General features: G+C 34.1%; 1 long non-coding RNA gene across 1 annotated transcript; it reads left to right on the forward strand.

The window, feature by feature from the left end:
* The first annotated feature begins 51 nt into the window (after nt 1-51).
* On the forward strand, nt 52-18,005 carry LOC139079943 (uncharacterized). The gene is made up of 2 exons (XR_011533993.1): nt 52-166; nt 17,861-18,005. It is a non-coding gene; the product is annotated as an uncharacterized lncRNA (long non-coding RNA).
* The last annotated feature ends 1,937 nt before the right edge of the window (nt 18,006-19,942 follow it).

Genomic DNA, 19,942 nt, shown 5'->3' on the forward strand with positions numbered 1-19,942 from the left:
AGTTGTGTTCATATTCAGTATGGAAGGCACAAAAGAAAACAAATGAACAGGTACAGTACCATTGTATTCTTGCATTCTATAAATGGATGCCCCTACTATGTGCCAGGTGCTCTCACTGGATCTGAGATAGAGAGGAGTATGAAGCAGGATCCTTGTGCTCTTACAGGTAATAAATTTATGGAGGCGATAGAGTTGTCCTGAACCAATAAATTTGCTAATGTAATCATTTCTTTAAAAATAAAAATCATAAAATTTTAGCTTGATAACAGTATTACATACAAGATAAATTATTTAATATTTTATCAAGAATTGTAGAAAAGCAAACAAAATATGTCTAACCTATTAAATCCCTTAATGGACACTCTTCTTTAGAATACCTACTTAAAAAGAATACTTCTTTTTAATACCTAGTTGAGAACTATTAAGAATAGAGCTATTAAAGACTAGCTTAGGGGTGGATGAAAATTAAAAGAAAACTACCAAATCATTGATTCAACCTATGTCATATGCTCCAGATTTTCAACAGATAGACATTCAGTGTGTTTGTGGGAGGACCGGAGTGCCATATGTATATCTAGATTTTTTCCATGTAGAATAATTATAATTTGATAGGCGCCCTGCATGCAATCTTATATTTCATAAATGTACACTCTACAGATTCATCATCTGGAAGCTAGAATGTGTGAGACATATACATCATACAAAATGGAAAGTGCAGACTTGAATAATGACGACTTTTTAAACATAGAAATGCTGGTCAACATTAGCTTCTCATTTTCAATATGATGAATTCAAGAAATTTTAGCACTTCTATCTATTCAAAGTAAATTGTGTTTTAAGACTGAAGTAATTTTCTTCAGATTTCATCCTTTACAATGAAACAAATATATGTAGAGAAAACTTTCTTGGGAATTTATGGCACAAGTGTTGTAGTAAATGCAGACATTCTATCCCTTTGCATTCCTGGCTGGTGCAAGGTTGACAGTGACTGCTCTAATATCATGCTCTTTTTTTAATTATGATAAATTCATCTTTGGTGGGTTTGTTTTTTTGCCAAACCATAACAGTTTTCCACTACTTCTGACTCAGGATATTTGTTGGTTCTCATAGTAAGATTAAGTGTCAGATTCACCTGAAACAGAACCTATCCTCAAATCCTTAAGGTAATTCCATCAAATAAGGTTTATGTTCAGATGAAAGAACTCTGCCCCACCTCCTCTGCTACTGTATTCCCTAAGGCAACAGAATTTACCAGCTCATCATCTTTTTAAGCACTAAAAGCAATAACAGTTCATAAAAAACAAGTGGCTGTCTAATTTACCTGCTTTTTATTTCTAACTGTTTTCAGTTAATTTCACTTCTCTGTTTAATTATCTACCATTATTTAGGCATTTGAATTCATTTTGCCTCTTTTTATTTTGTTAATATATATAATAATGACAAAACTTTTAATAATAACCCTAACAAGACCTCCGATTGGAAAACCTGAAATCTTATCCAGTATTTATATTACATGTAATTAAAAGAAGGAAGATAAATAATGAAGGAAGGAAGGAGAACAGGCAAAAGAAAGAAAGAATAAAGAAGGAAAATGGGAGGAAATTAAGAAAGAGTCAGGGAAGGAGAGAAAGAAAAAGAAAGAAAAGAATGGGGAAGTTTAATATCTAGAGAAAATTTAGCAATGCTCACAGAAGTAGGGTTCATTTGCATTACGACTCAAGAAAAATAAACAGTGGTAAATGGGTATATATGAGTGAGTTAGATGTAGATTAACCTATCAAGTGGGCCAGCCCTGTGGCGGAGTGGTTAAGTTCGTGTGCTCTCCTTTGGTGGCCCAGGGGTTTCGCAGGTTCGGATCCTGAGCATGGGTATGGCACCACTCATCAGGTCATGCTGAGGCAGCATCCCACATAGCACAAGCAGAAGGACCTACAACTAAAATATACAACTATGTACTGGGGGGGCTTTGGGGAGAAGAAGAAGAAAAAAAAATTGGCAACAGACGTTAGCTCAGGTGCCGATCTTAAAAAAAAAAACCTATGAAAAATATTCATTGGAACAAATTCGTTTATTTACAAAACACCGAGAACATTTACTCATTAAGATAAATATTCTAACATTTTAAATGCATATGAAACTTGGGTGGTTTAAAATCTTATTTACTCATTATAACACTTATACACATTTATTTTCTAATTTGTTACCAATATATAATCATATATCTTATATTGTAAAGTCAGTTTTTTCTCCTTCCCTCTCTCCCTTTCTCCTTTATTTCCTTCCCTTTTTCTTTCCATCCTTCTCACTGTCTCTCTCTTTCCTTTCTTTATTTTTATCCATTTCTCTTTTGTTCTCCCCTACATAAGATCATAGGGTTCATGGAAATTGCTTAGAGAACTATTAATAATAAGGAATAAGATATTTACTGAAATACTTATTTAAAATTCCCCCTATAATTATGGATTCAAGTTTAATTGTGTATAATATAGATGCAATGAAAATATTGCAAAATTTCCAAACATTAAACAGAAATATGGGTGGATATTTCCCTGGTTATTAAAAAATTAGTGTCATGAGCTATATAGTATAAACAGAGTTCTAGATTTTGCTCTTGATACAGGAAATTCTGAGTCATTCCTTGGGCGTAGATGGAAGATGTTTTCTTTACTCTTCAGGTTTATACCGAAAGGAAATTTATACATTATTCATCACTGCCAAGCTCCATTCCCCCAACTGTGTGGTAGAAGAAAGAGCCGAGCTTTGCCTACAGCATTTCGTAGTCTACCAGCCTTTGCTTTGCTCTAGGTCTACACAGTGGAAAAGACGTTTTTTTCCCTAAGGCACTATATTTCATGAAAAATTCATTTCTTCCATCTCCCACCTCTAAGTAACTCATTGTAAGAAACATAGACAAAAGGAAGTGACCTTGAGTACACTTGAATGACTAGCCCTGAACTGCTGGCTTGCTGTTTTCTGTTTTCACTCTGAGTGTCACACTTCTGAGACTGAGTCTTGCATACAAATTGTGCTGCTATCTTCTACTGCACTTCACTCATACCAATTAGGTCCTCCAAACAGATCCGAGTCAGCTGACTATCATTGAAGTAGGTTGGGTTCAAAGTTCCTGAGGAGACAAGAGTACTAAAGTCTCAGTTTTCAAACTTGTTAAATAGAAGCACTGGAATGAGAAAAATACTGTTGTTCTTAAAAATAAAAGGAAATGCAATAAGCCAGGAAATTTTAAGTTAGGAAGCTGTCATCATGGTGCATTATTCTGTGTCTAACAATGATTACAATTATGAGTTCAGGAATGACTGACTAGGCTACAGCTCAATACATGAACAAAAAAAACCCCACTGTAGTATAATATTTGTGCAGAAAATAAAATAGATAAGAAATAATATTAAATGATGCTAATGTAAATTCCTAACATTTTAGATACCCTCTGTAGTATTCCTTGGTCACTGTCCCAAAATACATATGCTTATAATAATGCCAGTTATTTTCAAAGAATAAACCTGCATCTCAAAAAAATAAATGTTTTGTTAGTCAAAAATTATGAACATGAAATTTGAGAGACAGAAATATTTAAGGCAAGCTCACCAAACCTTTAGAAGGTTGTAGAAAGGCATCTGAGGAAAGAGTTGACAATAAAGATAAACAATCATTTTTAAAATCCAATGTGAAAGGGAAAGTCCTTTTCTTCTGTATTTTTCAGTCCTTTCATTACAAAAGTTGAAATCAGTTGATAATTCTTAGCCTGAAATAACTACTGATATCCTTTTCTTTTTTCCCTAGGATTTCTTGTATCGTTATTTTAAAGCATGAAGCAGAAGATGTTTCAGTTTGTTTCAGAATTTTTGTTTTAATATTATGATGTAGAACTAGTATAATTACTATTCATGGGTTAATCTAGCTGTTCAAAGGGTTACAGATGTGGGCTTCCTGGTATGACCATCAGATAACAAGATGAGCTTGATGTGTCATTTGACACATATAGTCATAGTATTTCAGGAAATAGATTTTGTGCCTATGACCTGTAGGCAAGTAACAATGGATAAATTTCACTGGCATCCCTTTGCTTAAGGATAAGTCCGAGTACCTCAACATGGTTCACAAGGTCCATCATGACCTAGCACCAGATGACCTACCCTGTCTTCTCTATTACCACTCTCATCACACACTTGAATGTCTCAAATACGAAGTTTTCACAAGGTGCTATTTTCACTCTCCATCCAAAAGATGTGCGCATTCTTTTCCCTTTGATAGAAAAGCCTTTCAATCTCAGCTTGGACTCCATTTCCTCAAGGAATTCTTCCTAAGTCTTTAAGGTTAGCTTTTTGCCCCTTATTTGGGTTCCCACAGCATCCTGAACTTAAGCCATAGTTGCTCTTCCTTATAACATCTACTGGAATATTTAATTGCATGTTATCATCACCAGTGAGACACGTGTTACCTGACTACATTACCTCTGATTTGTTTGTCCTTTACCCAAACATTTAGCATACACTTGGACCATATTCCTCTTGCTTATTTCCCATAATTCTGTTTCCATCAAGCCTGTGGATGACTTCCTCTCCTTATAGCACTCTATTCTGATCCTGGAACAATCTAGCTCCACCCCTCTCCAGGCCAACTGCATTCTCCCCGTTCCCATATAGCCGCCAGTAGGGTTCAATCGCTCATCCCTTGTTTTCTACTTCCTAACATATTTAGAATCCTCTTTTTTCAATGAGTAATCCTGATTAAGATCATCAAAAAGCAACAACAACAATGATCAAGTAACAGAACTGAGAAGTGTTAGAAGGGAATCTCACTTACATTAAAAAATAAAGTTCAGAAACTACAAAGAATAATTAAAGTAAAATAACAGGAGCCTTACTCTCAAGTAAATATTTCTATATATATTTTTTATCAAATTTTGACATGAAATAAATAAATTTTATATACAAAGAACCAAAACATCATAAAGGCTAATACATCCACGGTCACAGATTTGTGATTTGAATCCTTATCGTAGGTCCCAAAGCCCATGCTGTTCACATGAACAATGACAGAAAGGCAGAGAACTGTTTTCACTATACGTTTATACATGTGGAAACTTCGTTGTTGTGAGTGAACAGCTGTAAGTGGAAGTAGCACACATGGATTATTCTTTGAAAGAGTTCAGTGATGAAAAAGAACATGATGGCCTAAGGGTAGTAGTAGAGTTGAATGATACTCTATTTTTTGTACATAGAGATGAAAGCCCAACGTAAAGGGTAAATTGAATGGAGAAGAATGGAAAAGATTGAAAGAGCGAGAGAGTGAGAAAACAAGAGAGAGAAAAATAGGCAAAGCAAAGTGAAGGAAGATTCAGTTTTTAACCTGGATCTCTGATAGATTTTAGTTTTTGAAAGACTCAAGAGAAGTACAGGAAGAGAAGAGGAAGCCAGATGAAACAAGCCACCCAGTAGCTTAGAAATAGGGACGTGTTTATGATGATGTTTTTCTACAAGTAACAAATAAGGTCCTCCACTTTGTGAGAGGATTAGGGGGGAATTTTGGATCCTGAAAAGTTGGCAAAGTTTTGGAACATAGATCATAGCCCATGAGATATCCTGGAGACAGAAAACATTTTTAAACTTTGTTTAACCCACACGTCAGAAACTCTCTTTCCTTCTCTCTCTCACACACACACCTTCCAAAGAATCAACAGTCCATGAAATCCATTGTGAGAGATATTGGTATTAGTTTTATTGTTATGATTTTTTGTATTACAGTTACTTTTATAAAATAAATTAGAAAGCATTTCCTATATTCTAGAACAGTTGGAAAATGTTTAAGTTATCTCTGTATTAAAGATTTGATATCACTTATCTTAAGAATATCTGAGCCTGGGTGGAACCTTAAACACAAAACAAGAGAATGGCGGAGCAAAATGGCGGGGTGAGCTGACCCGGGATTCTCTCCCCCTCAAAATACAACAAAAGATTGGAAGAACTGAATTGCAGAGAATGAACATAATGCCAGCTCGTTAGAGACCTACAATACCAAGAAGGAGGAGATCATAAACCTAGCTTCACACCTTCGGAGGTGCTGGAACGGTAGGAGAGAACATCGCTCTGTCCCCTAGAGTCTGCGGTCACTGCTGCGCGGGTCGGGAAGGAGTGGGGGAGGGGCCGTGCGACCGGGGGATCATCCAGGACTCCTGCCGCTGATTCAGTGGAGACCCGCTGACGGGGGGAGGGGGAAAGCTTCCATCCGCGGGGACCCTATAAAGCAAGGGCCTTGGGAGACCAGAGAACAGAACTGATCTGAACCCTGACCAGTGCATGTGAGTAACAGCCCCTCCCCCACAGCAAAGCCAGTGGGCGCAGCCATCTTGCCCCAAGGCGGAGAGCTAACGTGCCGCTCTCGACCCCCATCTATTGGCGACAGGCTGTAACTGCAACTGAATTCTACCACCATGAGAAAAAACAGCTCTTCTACCATCCAGCAATTTATAAAACACCCAGACCAGAAGGAAAACAATAAAAACACAGAATTAAGTCCTGAGGACTTGGAATTAGGTAAACTAAGTGATAATGAATTCAGAGCAGCTATAATCAAAAAACTCAATGAGGTAGAGAGAAAGATAGAGAAACAAGCCGAGTTCTGGAGTTACTTCACAAAAGAGATTGAAATCATAAAGAAGAATCAAACAGAATTACTTGAGATGAAAAACACAATGGACCAGATAAAACAGAATATGGATTCCCTGAATGCCCGTGTAGACAACCTAGAGGAGCAAATCAGCATAATCGAGGACAGACAGGCTGAATGGCGCCAGACAGAGGAAGAAAGAAAACTAAGAATTGAAAAAAATGAGGAAAATTTCCGAGAGATAGTGGATTCAATGAGGAGTAAGAACATAAGGATCATAGGAATTCCTGAGAATATGGAAAAGGAAAATGGAGCAGAAAGTGTCCTTAACGACATTATTGAAGAGAACTTCCCAAATCTAGGGATCAATGGAGAAATGTGTGTAGAGGAGGGTTTTAGATCTCCTAGATTTGTCAATGTAAAAAGACCCACCGCAAGGCACATAATAGTAAAGTTGGCAAATAGGAATGATAAGGAAAGAATACTCAGGGAAGTAAGGAAAAAAAAGAGAATAACCTATAAAGGAGCCCCTATCAGACTGTCAGCGGATTTCTCTACAGAAACCCTACAAGCTAGGAGAGAATAGAGTGATATATTCAAAGCTTTAAAGGATAAAAACCTACAGCCAAGAATACTCTATCCAGCAAGAATTTCCTTCAGATATGAGGGAGAAATTAAATCTTTTCCAGACAAACAAAAGTTAAGGGAATTTGTAACTAAAAGCCCTCCATTACAAGAAATCCTCAAGAAGGCTCTCATACTTGAAAAAAGCAAAAAGGGAGAAAGGGGACACAAGCCACAGACTAGGGAGACCGGTGGATAGAAACAGAACAGGATAGCAAATATTCAACTATAGCATTAGGGTAAAAATAAGGAAACTACCCAAACTAGGATGATCTTAGCACTCTAACTGCAAATTAATAAGACGAGTTGGAATAAAAAATGAAAATAATTATTTAGGAGGGGAAGAGCAAAGGGTCTAAATCAGTATTGGTCGAGTAAGTAAGAGACCACCAGAGAATAGACTATATTATACACGAGATTCTAAATACAAACTTCAAGGTAGACACTAAAATAAAGTACAGAACAGAGTCACAAATCATAGATAAGGAAAAATCTAAGAAACCCAGCATAAGAAATTGCAGTATTAAATGGATAGTCTAAAGCACACAGGAAAAGAAGCACAGGAAAACAAGATAATGAGTGACAGATTGACAGCATTAAGTCCACATGCATCAATAATCACTCTCAATGTGAACGGATTGAAATCTCCAATAAAAAGACACAGACTGGCAAAATGGATTAAAGAACAAGATCCAACAATTTGTTGCCTCCAGGAAACACACCTCAGCCCCAAGGACAAACACAGACTCAGGGTGAAGGGGTGGAGGACAATACTTCAAGCAAATAGCAAGGAAAAAAAGGCAGGTGTTGCAATTCTCATATCAGACCAAGTGGATTTCAAAATAAGACAGGTAAAGAGAGACACAGAGGGACAATATATAATGATCAAAGGGACACTTCATCAAGAAGAAATAACGCTTATAAATATCTATGCACCCAACACAGGAGCACCAAGATTCATAAAGCAACTATTAACAGACCTAAAGGAAGATGTTAAAAACAACACAGTAATAGTAGGGGACTTCAACACCCCAATCACATCAATGAACAGATCATCCAGACAGAAAATCAACAAGGAAATAGTGGAGCTGAATGAAAAACTAAAACAATTGGACCTAATAGACATATATAGATCACTCCACCCTGAAGGAGCTGAATACACATTCTTCTCAAGTGCACATGCAACATTCTCTAGGATAGACCATATGTTGGGAAACAAGGCAAGCCTCTACAAATTTAAAAAAATTGAAATAATAACAAGCATCTTCTCAGATCATAGTGCTGTAAGGCTAGCAATTAATTACAAGAAAAAAGCTGAGAAAGGCACAAAGATGTGGAGACTAAACAACACACTACTGAACAAGCAATGGATCATTGAAGAAACTAAAGAAGAAATAAAAAAATACCTGGAAACAAATAAAAATGATAGCATGCCATACCAACTCATACGGGATACAGCAAAAGCTGTATTAAGAGGAAAATTCATCGCAATACTTGCACATCTTAACAAACAAGAAAAATCCCAAATAAGCAACCTTAAAGCACACCTAACTGAACTAGAGAAAAAAGAACAAATGAAGCCCAAAGTCAGCAGAAGGAGAGAAATAATAAAAATCAGAGCAGAAATAAATACTATTGAAACGAAAAAGGCAGTAGAAAGGATCAATGAGACAAAGAGCTGGTTTTTTGATAAGATAAATAAAATTGACAAACCACTAGCCAGACTTACAAAGAAAAAAAGGGAGAAAGCTCAAATAAACAAAATCAGAAATGAGCGAGGAGAAATAACAACAGACTCTGCAGAAATACAACAGATTATAAGAGAATACTACAAAAAACTATATGCCAACAGAATGGATAACCTAGAGGAAATGGATAAATTTTTGGACTCCTACAGTCTCCCAAAGCTCACTCAAGAAGAGGCAGACAATTTGAACAGACCAATCACAAGGAAAGAGATTGAAACAGCAATCCAAAACATCCCAAAGAATAAAACCCCAGGACCAGATGGCTTTCCTGGGGAATTCTACCAAACTTTCAGAGAGGATTCAATACCCATCCTTTTCAAGCTATTCCAAAAAGTTAGGGAAGATGGAACACTTCCTAACACATTCTATGAGGCCAACATCACGCTGATACCAAAACCTGACAAGGACACCATGAAAAAAGAGAACTACAGGCCAATATCACTGATGAACATAGATGCAAAAATTCTAAACAAAATTTTGGCAACCAGAATTCAGCAATTCATCAAAAGAATCATACATCAGGATCAGGTGGGATTCATACCAGGGACACAGGGATGGTTCAACATCCGCAAATCAATCAACGTGATACACCACATCAACAAACTGAGGAATAAAAACCACATGATCATCTCAATAGATGCAGAGAAGGCATTTGACAAGATCCAACAGCCATTTATGATAAAAACTCTGAACAAAATGGGCATAGAAGGAAACTACCTCAACATAATAAAGGCCATATATGACAAACCCATAGCCAACATCATACTCATTGGGCAAAAAATGAACCCCATCCCCCTGAAAACAGGAACGAGACAAGGATGCCCTCTATCACCACTCTTATTTAACATAGTACTGGAGGTCCTGGCCAGAGCAATCAGGCAAGAAAAAGGAATAAAAGGAATCCAAATAGGGAGGGAAGAAGTGAAACTCTCTCTGTTTGCAGAGGACATGATCTTATATATAGAAAACCCCAAAGAATCCATTGGAAAACTGTTAGAAGTAATCAACAACTACAGCAAAGTTGCAGGGTATAAAATCAATTTGCATAAATCAGTAGCATTTCTATACTCCAGTAATGAACCAACAGAAAAAGAACTCAAGAATACAATACCATTCACAATCGCAACAAAAAGAATAAAATACCTTGGGGTAAATTTAACTAAGGAAGTGAAGGACCTATATAATGAAAATTACAAGGCCTTTCTGAGACAATTGGATGACGACATAAGGAGATGGAAAGACATTCCATGTACATGGATTGGAAGAATAAACATAGTTAAAATGTCCATTCTACCTAAAGCAATCAACAGATTCAATGCCATCCCAATCAGAATCCCAATGACATTCTTTACAGAATTAGAACAAAGAATCCTAAAATTCATATGGGGCAACAAAAGACCCCGAATTTCTAAAGCAATCCTGAGAAAAAAGAACAAAACGGGAGGGATCACAATCCCTGACTTCAAAACATACTACAAAGCTACAGTAATCAAAACAGCATGGTACTGGTACAAAAACAGGTGGACAGATCAATGGAAAAGAATTGAAAGCCCAGAAATAAAACCACACATCTACGGACAGCTTATCTTTGACAAAGGAGCTGAGGGCATACAATGGAGAAAAGAAAGTCTTTTCAACAAATGGTGTTGGGGAAACTGGAAAGCCACATGTAAAAGAATGAAAATTGACCATTCTTTTTCACCATTCACCAAAATAAACTCAAAATGGATCAAAGACCTAAAGGTGAGACCTGAAACCATAAGGCTTCTGGAAGAAAAAGTAGGCAGTACACTCTTTGACATCAGTATTAAAAGGATCTTTTTGGACACCATGCCTTCTCAGAGAAGGGAAACAATAGAAAGAATAAACAAATGGGACCTCATCAGATTAAAGAGCTTCTTCAAGGCAAATGAAAACAGGATTGAAACAAAAACCAACCCACTAACTGGAAAAAAATATTTGCAAGTCCTATATCTGACAAAGGCTTAATATCCTTAATATATAAAGAACTCTCACAACTCAATCACAAAACATCAAACAACCCAATCAAAAAATGGGCTGGAGACATGAACAGACATTTCTCCAAAGAAGATATACTGATGGCCAACAGGGACATGAAAAGATGCTCATCATCGCTGATCATCAGGCAAATGCCAATCAAAACTACACTAAGATATCACCTTACACCCGTTAGAATGACAAAAATATCTAAAACTAATAGCAACAAATGTTGGAGAGGTTGTGGAGAAAAAGGAACCCTCATACACTGCTGGTGGGAATGCAAACTGGTGCAGCCACTATGGACAACAGTATGGAGATTCCTCAAAAAACTAAAAGTAGAACTACCATACGATCCAGCCATCCCACTACTGGGTATTTATCCAAAGAGCCTGAAGTCAGCAATCCCAAAAGTCCTGTGCACCCCAATGTTTATTGCAGCACTGTTTACAATAGCCAAGACGTGGAAGCAACCTAAGTGCCCATCAACAGACGAATGGATAAAGAAGATGTGGTACATATATACAATGGAATACTACTCAGCTGCAAAACAGAACAAAATCATTCCATTTGCAATAACATGGATGGACCTTGAGAGAATTATGTTAAGTGAAATAAGCCAGCGAGAGAAAGATAATCTGTGTATGACTCCACTCATATGAGGAATTTAAAACTATGGACCAAGAACAGTTTAGTGGATACCAGGGGAAAGGTGGGGTGGGGTGGGCACAAAGGGTGAAGTGGTGCACCTACAACATGACTGACAAACATTAATGTACAATTGAAATTTCACAAGATTGTAACCTATCAATAACTCAATAAAAAAAAATAGAATATCTGAGCCTGATGATTTTGTAGACAGAGCCTCAAACATGGATTCTGTCCAACAGGCAAGGAAGGATTTTGCTTTCTTAGCTCAGGTTGATGAGCTGAAAAACTATACAGAAAACTTTCTGCAATTTTGCTTCCTTAGTTCAGGTTGGTGAGCTAAAAAACTACACAGAAAATTTTCTCTGATCCCTGTCCACATGAACAGCCCAGTAATTTATACCCCAACCTCACCAATGGTTCTATTGTTGGCCTATCAGCATTGATTACCTTGTTCTGGTAGTTTAATTTTCTTAGAAAAATCATCTTTCATCTATACCTTCTAATTTACTCTCTTATAGTTGAACACTGTAATGCCTTTCTAGAAAGGTCTCTTATATCTTTGTTACTAAGTCCTTTTTCCTTTTTAATGTTTTCACTTTTTTTCTGAGTCAGATGTAGCATTTTTTAATTGACTTGTCATTTGAAAGAACTAGCCCTTTGTTCTATGCAGCGAATCTATGACTTTTATGATATATTAATTTCTAATTAATTTACTAATTACTAATAGTTTACTAATATAGTTATTCTAATAACTATTTTATTGAATATTTACTTCATTAACTTTCAAATTTATAAATACAATGATGTCTGTGCAGGAGTGAAAGTTTTATTGTATTGTGTTACATTGTATTACATTACATTATATTAGAGTTTTGACTATACACTACAAAATTTCAAATGCTGTTTTTATTTATTCAAGTCTCTATTGTGTCATTTAATATTTCCTAGGAACAAAAAACAAACTTCTTCGTGAATTTTTAAAATGTTTATGATTTCACTTGAGCAATTTTTTTCTGTGTCAAATTTACTTTGTTGTGGTATTGTTTTCAGAGGTCCAATCTTGCCTTATGAATATTTTTCATGGTTTACAAGGAGTTTCTTTTATTTTTTTACATAATCAAGTAATAAAAATGTCAGATGAATATTTTTAAGATGTTTTGTAGTCATCAGATACATATATACCACATGCCTATTTAATAAAACTTCTTAGTTCTATTATTACTACACTTTGTTTTTATTATTTTGTTTTAATTGATTTACCAATTTAAGAAAAGTGAGATAATCTTTCAATCTAATTGGTCACCATAATTTTCTAAAATAAATACAAAAGTTTATTCAATATATTCCCAACTAAATATTTCTTTAGTGGATTGGAATTTTTAGCAACATAAAACTTTTATTTTTTGTCCTATTTAATGTCTTCACTTGGAATTCAGTCTTGATATTAATACTGTCACATCAGCTTTGCTTTATTTTGATATCTTCACCCTCATAGGGTCAACATATAAGGCCTGATGATCAAGCAAAGCTGACTTTAGTAACTTACTGCGGCAATGAAGAAAATCACTTTGATATTCTCTGCATTGCGTCAAAAGGGAAAAGTTAGAGAAGGATATATAGAGAGAGTTTTTGGATCTGGGGATGAGCAGTTTAAGATGAGTCTTTCGTTGTAGGACACTGATGGAGATTAGGTAAAATCTGTTTCCCAGGGAGGCAAAGTTGAAGCAATTTTTGGTGGTCAAATTTTTGTTCAGATAAATGAACTGTTTGGCTCAGTGACAAAATTGATGTTCTGGTTAGATAGCCATTTGTCCAGATGAGCAAAGTGTATACGTGTATAAACTGGGTTGCAAGAATTTCCTAACGCAAACAGTGAATTGAATTAAGTTCCTAAGTGAGAATTTCTAGAACAAAATAGTTGTCATGTTAATGCAGGTAGTCTCAGTTGCCTGTCAAATCATTTAAGTTATCATAATGCAGGCACTCTCCATTTATATTTGACCAGGTCTTGACTTTTGAACATTCTGTATAATTTCTTCTTGAAGTTTGACTCTAAACTGCATATTGCTAGATATATTTTTTTATTCTCTATTCTGTCCCTTAGATCTGTATCCCTGTCTTTGTGTCAGTAGCTCCTATGTTTTCTTCTACTGTAAGTTCACACATTTATATCTGTGATCCATTTTAAGTTAAATAGTGTATATGGTGTTAGGGAAATTTTATGATTCTTTTTTATATGAATATTCAGTTTTTTTAACAAGATTTTTGGGAAAGACCATCTTTTCCTAATGGAATTTCTTTTGCACCTGAGTTGAACATCAATTGACACTATACAGGTAGATCTGGTAGGGATTTTCTATTCTTTCTCAATGACCTATATGTCTATCCTTATGTCAATAACCCATTCTCAGAATTGTAGTTTTACAATAAGTCTTAACATCAAGTAGCTAAAATCATCAAATTTTGTTTTTCCCTTTGACAAAAATTGTTGTTGTTATTCTAGATTTTGTGATCTTTTCCCATGTACATTTGAGAATCAGCTTGTCAACTTTTACTTCCTGCCTCCCCTAAAAATTTAGTTTGCTTGGTTTTCATTAGGATAGCATTCAATTTAGAGATGAATTTGCTGAGAATGTTTTTTTGAATGATATGGGGTTTTCTCATTCATAATATGGTCTATCTCTCCATTTTTTTAGATCTTCTTTAATTTCTTTCAACAACGTTTCATAGTTTTTACTAAAGGATCTTGTACATGTATTTTGTTAACTTTTAAAAATTTATTCCTAAATATTTTATAATTGTAAACAATAGTGTAGTCTAACTTCAATTTCCAATTATTTGTTATCCTTTAGAACTACACCTGATTTTGACACATTGTGCAAATTAGCTAAGTTTACTTATTAATTCTCAGAGCTTTCTGTGGATTCCTTGAGTTTTTCTACATAGATGGTTATGCCATCTACTAAAATGAACAATTTTACTTCTCCCTTTCCAACCAGTATTCCATTCATTTTTTATGTCTTTATTGCACTGGCTAGGATGTACAGTATATTGTTAATTAAAAATAGTGAAAACAAGTATTCTTGCCTTGTTCTTCATATTTGGGTAAAGCCTTCATGCTTTCACTATTAGTATAATGTTACCAGTAGGTTTTTTATAGATGTCGTTTTTCAGGATGAGGAATTTTCATTCAATTTTGAGGTATTTATCACGAATGGGTGTTGAACTCTGAAATGTTTTTTCTGAACCTATAGAAATGTTCAAATAGTACTTCTTTTTGGATGCGTTAATGTAACTTACACTGATTTTTCATTTTTAAACTAATTGTGCATTTCTGGAGGGAACTCAAATCTATCAACATGCACTACACTTCTTATAAATCACTGAATTACACTTGTTGAAAATTTAGGTTCTTTGGGTCTACATTCATGGAAATAAAGGTCTGTATATTTCCTTTCTCATAATGCCACGTCTGTTTTTGGAATCACTGTCAATCTCATAAAATGAGTTGGCAAGTGTTACCGTCTCTCATTTTCTGGAAAAGATTGGGAAGAACTTGTGCTATATTTTCCTCAAATGCTAGGTAGGATGTTTCTAACTATGGGTTCAATCTTTAAGTAGATAGATGGCTGCTTGGACTACCAATTTCTTCTATAGACAGTCTGCTACACTGTTATATTGCTATATATTCTTATATCGATAGTTTTGTCTTTCAAATAATATGTTCATTTCTAACTTGAATTTATCAGCATAAAATATTTTAAAATATTCCTTTCTTATCCATGTAATGCCTGCATCTTCTGTAGTGTTGTTCCCATTTCTCTAACATTGATGTTCTCTTATTTTTCCTGATTAGTCTGCCTACCATTTAATCAATTTTGTTGATGTTTCAATAAAAAGGCAAAAGAAGCTTTCAGTATCTTTATATTTCTACTCTGTTTTCTATTTCATTGATTTCAATTCTATTTATTAATTTCTATTTTATGCTTATTGTAGTTCAATTTACATTGTTTTCTAGTTTCTAAAGGTGAAAGCTTACATCATTGATTTTAGATTTTTCTATTTTTCTAATAAAAGTAATCATCAATGCTATAAATTTTGCCTTAGATACTCTTCTAGCTGCATCTCACAAATTTTATTATTTAAAAAAATTCATTCAGTTTAAAATATTTTCAAACTTTCATTTGTATTTCTTCTTGGATGAATGGATTATTTTGAAGTTTCTGTATTAATTTTCAATATGTGGGGTTTTCCAGATAGTTTCCTATTACTGTATTCTTTTAAAATTCTGTTGTGTTCAGAGAATACACATTATATGATATTTTTCCTTTTATATTTATTGAGACTCAATTTATGGCCCACAATGTGGTTTCTCTCAATAAATATTACATCTATACTTGGGAGAAAATGTGTATTACATTGTTGTTGATTGTATTGTTTATAAACATTAATTAGGGAAAAACTGTTCTAGTCTGCTATATCCTTAATGTTTTCTATCTGATTTTTCAATTAATTGTTATTGTGAGAGAAGTTCTGCTTGAGTTGAGTTTTTCATGTCTGAAAAACATTAAAACAACCTTCAGGCAATAAGTAAAGTCTTAGAATTACAGGACTTAGCTTTTTAAAAATTTTTTGCCTCTTCTCTCAGGAGCTCAGTTCTGTGCTGCTTGTTGTCTAGTATATAAGAAAATTTTTCTGATGTTATCTTGATTTCTATCTGTTTAAGTCAGGATGGTAAATCTGGTTCCTGTTAACTCCATCTTGGCTAGAAGATGGAAAAATTTACTTCATTTGTTTTTCTCTATTATGATATACATATAAGTGTTAACACTGGTTTTTGTGGGAGGAAAAGATAACAAGGAACTTTCACTCTTCTTTGTTTGTTTCTCATATGCTGCAGCATTTTTTGCAATCTGATAATATTCAGATAAATACAATCTATTTTACGTGCAATAGGTAATTTAATATTATTCAATTCAGCTTTAAGAACAGAAGACAAAATTGATAAAAAGTGTCACATTTGTGGAAGAGGAACCTGAACTTGAAAGTTTAGTTAAGGTGTTTAAAGCCATATCATTTTTACTTGTAGTCACAGGATTAAACTCCACCTCTACTGGATCTTTAATACTGTTATCTCCAAGAGCACACACACCGTTACTTTGCATTATTTATTTTCACCATAAATTTATTCAAGTACTGCATTTTCATTTTCAAAAATCAGAGTCACCCTCTAAGGAGGAAAAATTGATACAGTCAGACTTTTCAAATAATTAAAAAGTATAAACAAAATCCATACATTGAAATGCATTAACCATAAATGATATCAGTGGATTTAAAGCTTCCCAGAGTGATTGCTTTGAAGACTTTTGCTCTTTCCCGTGTATTTGTTTAAAAATCAACAATATATCTATTGTTTTATCACTCATATTCAATTACATTAAAACAATATTTAAATCACAAATATAACTTCTAAGTACAACGACCCTTTCAATGCATAAAAATAATCTGAACTTGAAAAGCACCCTTAAGTTTTCCTCTGTCCTCTAGTGAAGCTAAAGGAAGAATTTTCCAGACATACAGTGTGTAATTAGCAAATCAATGGGTTAATTTAAAGATATGCAATTTTCAATGATAATGAGAGTTAATATTTCTTATGGGAACTGGCTTAAACTGGGTTATGAGGAGGTATGAATAGTTGAAACAGATTAATTATCTTTCAAATTTGGGATAGTAAGATTGAATAAAGTGCTTTTAAAAACTCTATTAAAATGATACCTTTGTGTGAGCAATTCAGGTCATAGATCTCATTCTTTTCCTTTCTTTTTCCACCTAAATTCATATTTTAAACCATTTAACTGTAAACCATTGAATGGAAATGACAGTTTATGTGATTCTTGCTAATAACACTGAAAATATATTAATGGTTTTATATACCTTGATACAGATAGATTGAGAATTCTTGAACAAGCAAACGTTCTTCAGAAGCAGTCCCATTTTCTCAACAGACATAGTTTTTTTTGCCAGTTATTTTGTAGATCCAAATTTTAAACTTATATGTCTGCACCAGCATAAAACAATTTATTGTATTAATACACAGACTAATTTGCTCAAATAAGCTTTAAAATTAGCTTCTCAATTTGAAAATTTTATTAGCCTTTAATTGTTTACATAATAACTCTAAGAAATTAATAGTAATTCACTTTTATTTTTCACAGTTTCTACTTTTCTGTACCTACCTTTGCTGCAACATCTGTAGCTGTGCAATTTGTCCTTGGAAAGCTAGCAGATGGCTGACATCCAAAACTTCCTGCCAATATAAATTAATATGTACCATAAGAATACCCCCAAGTGGTATAGGAATGCAGTCTCTTGGGTTGTTTTTATGGAAAAGGTTGAAGCAAAACTGAATAGCTCTGGCTCCCATACAGCAGACATGAAAACACTGTGCCTTTGGTGTTGTCCCTGATGGTATGTACTAATTCACTCTAAATTATTCTAGTTTCTATTTAAAAAAGAATGAGAATGAGAAAAAAGGCATTCAAATGTGGGTACATTTATGTGTGCTTTTGTGCATAAACCTATATAGAATATCTCTATCATCTATCTCCATGTAAAGAGCTTTAATGATACATTTAAACAATTCTAGGGCGAGAACTTTTATATACCAGTTCTTCACTCTAAGGGAAAAAATCGATATAAAATTCTGATCAATGTATATTAAGATATAATTTTAAAATTTTAAATGTTTTTCTTTAAATAGCAAGTTTTCTTCTTGCATAATGAATTATTATATTAATGTTGATTTTTCTCATATTTCATAGAACTTTGTGTTTTAGAAAGATAAATATTTATCCATAAATCTTTTTGCTCGGACTTGTAAAGATATGGTGAGAAATACTTTAAGATCATGACTGAATTTTAGATATTAAAATCATTCTTGAAATATTTTTAACAAATGGACAAAACATTCACTGTTCTCCAAAAGACCACAGCACGCAGAGGCTCAAAGGGCACATGCATATATATAACTTTATAAAATGTTTTTTAAAAAATGGTTTCTCAAGAAGAGAATTTTTGTGAGACGCATAAACGGACATTTCAAAAGAACAAAAAGTTTTCTTTAAGAAAAGTAGAGCTTTGAGAACCTCCTGGAATATGGCTATATTTTGACACTGTCAAAATGTAATTTTAATTATTTGCATGCTTTTTAAAGTTTTAGTTAAATAGCACATTCCTAGTTATTCAGTTTACATATTACTAGAAGTGGAGGCAAATATTATAGGCTTTCTCCTTGCGACCTAAATTCTTTCTTAAGTCTGACAAAATTTTGATAAGCAACATAATACAACTTCTTTGATTTAAATTTAAGGCTTCTTAAATAAGTTGTGATGCATAGGATAGAGTAAAAGACAATGTTAATACTGGTTAATTTAGCTTTAAGGATATTTGTCATAACTATTTGAGGATATTTATTTTCTTTTTAGAGGTCCATCAGCTTACTATAAACATCTTATCCTCTTTATTGTATTATACACTTGTGAAAGAGGCATGTCACTGCTCAACAATGTTTATTCATATTATATTCTCAAAAGACTCTTTCACTGATGTCCTATTTTCAGGATTCCAAAAGCTTCTTGGCTGAAGATTCTCTTTTCTCTGTACTCTTTCTCTTCATCTCCATACTTTGCCAAGCCATGTCTGAAGGCCATTACTAGTATCAGGACTGAGCTGTCAAATCAATGAGACTGCAACTAAGGGGTTACATATATAGTGTGAGCAACATGGCGGTGATGTGAATAAATTTATTTTTGTTTAGCTGAGTTCAAAAATAAATAGCTGGCCTGTTTCACAAAGATTAGCTTATTTTGTATATAAAAATCCATATGCTCTATATTTTAAAAAGAATATATTTGCCTGAATTCAATATTTCGTTCTTTTAAAAAGTGAACTGAAGAAACTGCCGCCTGGAAAGCGAAAATATATAAGTAAATTTTAATGTTCTCATCTCCCTATCCATTCCATATTATTGATGGTACCATTCCTCAACATCATAAAGGATAAACTGAGACGTGATTATAAAAACTCACGACTTGTCTTTTCTAGAGATTAAAATGAGACTAACTAAAAGCACAAAATGTAGAGGTCAGTTTATTGTTTTCAGCTGTGTTCATTAGTTCAATCAATACTTATTAGTTCCTAATGAGTTATTCAATCAAATATTTACTGTGAGCCTACTCTGATGTAGACTTCTTCCAAGACCTGAAGAGTGGAAGCCTCAGGGCTCATGATTTTTTTAT

Source organism: Equus przewalskii, chromosome 27 (genome assembly GCF_037783145.1).
Source record: "Equus przewalskii isolate Varuska chromosome 27, EquPr2, whole genome shotgun sequence".
In the NCBI taxonomy this organism is placed as follows: domain Eukaryota; kingdom Metazoa; phylum Chordata; class Mammalia; order Perissodactyla; family Equidae; genus Equus; species Equus przewalskii.